This window comes from Arachis hypogaea, chromosome 1, assembly GCF_003086295.3.
Source record: "Arachis hypogaea cultivar Tifrunner chromosome 1, arahy.Tifrunner.gnm2.J5K5, whole genome shotgun sequence".
NCBI classification, from domain to species: domain Eukaryota; kingdom Viridiplantae; phylum Streptophyta; class Magnoliopsida; order Fabales; family Fabaceae; genus Arachis; species Arachis hypogaea.
The window spans coordinates 66,621,482-66,626,448 of NC_092036.1; the positions used below are offsets into that span (position 1 = coordinate 66,621,482).

Consider the following 4,967-nt stretch of genomic DNA (forward strand, 5'->3'; position numbering starts at 1 on the left):
TGCATCTCTTGAGAACCGTGAAGGGTCTCTCTTGCTTGCTCCATCCTCTTCTTGGTGATGGGCTTATCCTCTTGAATGGAGGTGTCTCCTTCTATGATAACTCCAGCTGAGTAACATAGATGGCAAATAAGGTGAGGAAAAGCTAGCCGTGCCATTGTGGAGGACTTGTCGGCTATTTTGTAGATTTCATTGGAGATGACCTCATGAACTTCTACTTCCTCTCCAATCATGATGCTATGAATCATGATGGCCCGATCCACAGTAACTTTAGATCGGTTGCTAGTAGGAATGATGGAGCGTTGAATGAACTCCAACCATCCTCTAGCCACAGGCTTGAGGTCCAGTCTTCTTAGTTGAACTGGCTTGCCTTTGGAGTCTATTCTCCATTGAGCTCCTTCCACACATATGTCCATTAGGACTTGGTCCAACCTTTGATTAAAGTTGACCCTTCTAGTGTAGGAGCGTTCATCTTCTTGTATCATGGGCAAGTGAAATGCCAACCTCACATCTTCTAGTGTAGGAGCGTTCATCTTCTTGTAAAATCTAAGTATTTCCCCCGAACCATTGTGAGATAATTCTTTGGATTCGGGTTCATACTTTGATCATGGTTCCTAGTGATCCATGCATTGGCATAGAACTCTTGAACCATTAAGATTCCGACTTGTTGCATGGGGTTGGTTAGGACTTCCCAACCTCTTCTTCGGATTTCATGTCGGATCTCTGGATACTCATTTTTCTTGAGCTTGAAAGGACCTCAGGGATCACCTTCTTCTTTGCCACAACATCATAGAAGTGGTCTTGATGGCTCTTGGAGATGAATCTTTCCATCTCCCAGGACTCGGAGGTGGAAGCTTTTGTCTTCCCTTTTCCTTTTCTAGAGGATTCTCCAGCCTTAGGTGCCATTGATGGTAGTGGAAAACAAAAAAGATTGTGCTTTGACCACACCAAACTTAAAATATTGCTCGTCCTCGAGCAAGAGAAGAAAGAAGAGAAGAAGAAGAAGGAGAAAATATGGAGGAGAAGGGGAGTGTAGGTTTCGGCCAAGGTAGAGAAGAGGGGGTTGTGTTGTGTGAAAATGAAGTGGAATGGAGGGGTTTATATAGGAAAAGGGGAGAGTGAAGTTTCGGCCATTTAGGGTGGGAATGAGTGGGAAAATGTTTTTGAATTTTTGAAGGTAGGTGGGGTTTATGGGGAAGAGTAGATGGATTTGAGTGGTGAAGGGGGTGATTGGGAAGAGGAATTGAGGTGATTGGTGAAGAGTGTTGGGAAGTGTGACATGGGGAATACAAATCACAAAAATAGAATTAGGAGGTAAGGTGGGAATATAGTAGGTGGGGATCCTGTGGGGTCCACAGATCCTGAGGTGATCCTGTGGGGTCCACAGATCCTGAGGTGTCAAGGAATTCCATCCCTGCACCAATTAGGCATGTAAATTGCCTTTGCACACCATTCTGGCGTTTAAACGCCCATTAGTGCACGTTCTGGGCGTTCAGCGCCCATGTAAAGCATGTTTCTGGCATTGAACGCCAGTTTCATGCTTGTTACTGGCGTTCAGCGCCAGCTTTTCTTCTCTAGGCACATTCCTGGCGTTCAGCGCCAGAATGATGCTCTGTTCTGGCGTTGAACGCCGGCCAGATGCATCTTACTGGCGTTGAACGCCAGTCTGTGCGTCCTCCAGGGTGTGAATTTTTTCTTCTGCTATTTTTGATTCTGTTTTTAATTTTTATGATTTTTTTTTGTGACTCCTCATGATCATGTACCTAATAAAACACAAAATAACAATAAAATAAAAATTAGATAAATAAAATTGGGTTGCCTCCCAACAAGCGCTTCTTTAATGTCAATAGCTTGACAGTGGCTCTCATGGAGCCACAAGGTGATCAGGTCAATGTTGTATAGTCCCAACACCAAACTTAGAGTTTGGATATGGGATCTTAACACCAAACTTAGAGTTTGGTTGTGGCCTCACCGCACCAAACTTAGAGTTTGACTGTGGGGGCTCTTCTTGACTCTGAACTGTGAGAATCTCTTCATGCTTACTCTCTTTTGTCACAGAGGGATGGCCTTGTGCCTTAAACACAAGGTAGTTCCCATTCAATTGAAGGACTAATTCACCTCTGTTGACATCTATCATAGCTTCTGCTGTGGCTAGGAAAGGTCTTCCAAGGATGATGCATTCATCCTTTTCCTTTCTAGTGTCTAAGATTATGAAATCAGCAGGGATGAGGCCTTCAACCTTTATTAACACGTCCTCCACTATTCCATAAGGTTGTCTTACTGACTTGTCTGCCAATTGTAATGAGAACAAGGCAGGTTGTACCTCAATGATCCCCATATTCTCCATTACAGAGAGTGGCATAAGATTTATCCCTGGCTCCAGATCACATAGAGACTTTTCAAAGGTCATGGTGCCTATGGTACAAGGTATTAAGAGCTTGCCAGGATCTTGTTTCTTTTGAGGTAGAGTTTTTTGAATCCAGGTATCTAGTTCACTAATGAGCAGGAGAGGTTTACTTTCCCAAGTCTCATTACCAAACAACTTGGCATTCAGCTTCATGATAGCTCCTAAATATTGAGCAACTTGCTCTCCAGTCACATCTTCATCCTCTTCAGAGGAAGAATAGTCTTCAGAGCTCATGAATGGCAGAAGGAGATTTAATGGAATCTCTATGGTCTCTGTATGAGCCTCAGATTCCTTTAGATCCTTAATAGGAAATTCCTTCTTGCTTGAGGGATGTCCCAGGAGGTCTTCCTCACTAGGATTTTTGTCCTCATCCTCCCTTGTGCATTCGGCTACATTGATCACATCAATGGCCTTGCACTCTCCTTTTGGATTCTCTTCTGTATTGCTTGGGAGAATACTGGGAGGAGTTTCAATGACTTTCTTACTCAGCTGGCCCACTTGTGCCTCCAGATTTCTGATGGAGGATCTTATTTCATTCATGAAACTGAAAGTGGCCTTTGACAGATCAGAGACTAGATTGGCTAAATTAGAAGTGTTTTGTTCAGAATTCTCTGTCTGTTGCTGAGAAGATGATGGATATGGCTTGCTATTGTTCAGCCTATTGCGTCCACCATTGTTAAAGCCTTGTTGAGGCTTTTGTTGATCCTTCCATGAGAAATTTGGATAATTTCTCCAAGATGGATTATAGGTGTTTCCATAAGGTTCACCCATGTAATTAACCTCTGCCATGGCAGGGTTCTCAGGATCATAAGCTTCTTCAAAAGTTGCCTCTTTAGTACTGTTGGATGCATGTTGCCATCCATTCAGACTTTGAGAGATCATATTGACTTGCTGAGTCAACACTTTGTTCTGAGCCAATATGGCATTCAGAGCATCAATTTCAAGAACTCCTTTCTTCTGAGGTATCCCATTATTCACGGAATTCCTCTCAGAGGTGTACATGAATTGGTTGTTTGCAACCATGTCAATGAGTTCTTGAGCCTCTTCAGGTGTTTTCTTTAGGTGAATAGATCCACCTACAGAATGGTTCAATGACATTTTCGAAAATTTAGATAGACCATAATAGAATATATCTAATATGGTCCATTCTGAAAACATGTCAGATGGACATCTTTTGGTCAGCTGCTTGTATCTTTCCCAAGCTTCATAGAGGGATTCACCATCTTTTTGTTTGAAGTTTTGAACATCCACTCTTAGCTTGCTCAGCTTCTGAGGAGGAAAGAATTTATCCAAGAAGGCTGTGACCAGCTTATCCCAGGAGTCCAGGCTATCCTTGGGTTGTGAATCCAACCATATTCTAGCTCTGTCTCTTACAGCAAAAGGGAAAAGCATGAGTCTGTAGACTTCAGGATCAACTCCATTCGTCTTTACAGTCTCACAGATCTGCAAGAACTCAGTTAAAAACTGGTAAGGATCTTTAGATGGAAGTCCATAAAACTTGCAGTTTTGTTGCATTAAGGCAACTAGCTGAGGTTTCAGCTCAAAGTTATTGGCTCCAATGGCAGGAATGGAGATGCTTCTTCCATCAAACTTGGACGTTGGCTTTGTGAAGTCACCAAGCATTCTCCTTGCATTATTATTATTTTCGGCTGCCATCTCCTTCTCTTGTTCTAATATTTCTGAAAGGTTACCTTTAGATTGTTGTAACTTAGCTTCTCTTAATTTTCTCTTCAGAGTCCTTTCAGGTTCTGGATCAATTTCAACAAGAGTTCCTTTATCCTTGTTCCTGCTCATATGAAAGAGAAGAAAACAAGAAAAGAAAGAGGAATCCTCTATGTCACAGTATAGAGATTCCTTTATGTTAGTAGAAAAAGAAAGGGGAGAAGAAAGTAGAAGAGGGGATTCGGATATTAGGTGCAGAGAGATGAAGAGAAGTGTTAGTAATTGAATAAATAAATAGAATAAGAAAAGATGGGGAGAATTTCGAAAATAATTTTGAAAAAAGGGATTAGTAATTTTCGAAAATTAGAGATAAGATAAGATTAAAATTAAAATTTAAAACAAAAGATTTTTTGAAAAAGAGATGAGATATTTTCGAAAATTAGATAGGGAAAAATAGTTAGGTGGTTTTGAAAAAGATATGAAACAAACAAAAAGTCAAAGAGTTAGTTGAAAAAGATATTAAAATCAAAATTTGAAAAGATAGGAAGATAGGAGGTTAGATAAGATATTTTGAAATCAAATTTTGAAAAAGATAAAATTTTTGAAAAAGATAAGATAAAAGATAAAAGATTTGTTGAAAAAGATTTAATTTTTAAAAAGACTTAACCAACAAGAAACCACAAGATAAGATTCTAGAATTTAAAGATTGAACCTTGCTTAACAAGCAAGTAACAAACTTCAAATTTTTGAACCAATCACATTAATTGTTAGCTAATTTTCGAAAATATGATATAAAGATAAGAAAAAGATTTTGAAAATTATTTTGAAAACGATTTTTGAAAATTTTCGAAAAAGAGGAAAAATTGGAAAAGATATGATTTTTGAAAAAGATTTTGAAAAC

At 39.8% G+C, this 4,967-nt stretch overlaps 1 non-coding gene across 1 annotated transcript; it reads left to right on the forward strand.

Moving 5' to 3' along the window:
• Nucleotides 1–3,560: 3,560 nt before the first annotated feature.
• Nucleotides 3,561–3,664, forward strand: LOC112714385 (small nucleolar RNA R71). The gene has a single exon (XR_003159235.1). It is a non-coding gene; the product is annotated as a small nucleolar RNA R71 (small nucleolar RNA).
• The last annotated feature ends 1,303 nt before the right edge of the window (nt 3,665–4,967 follow it).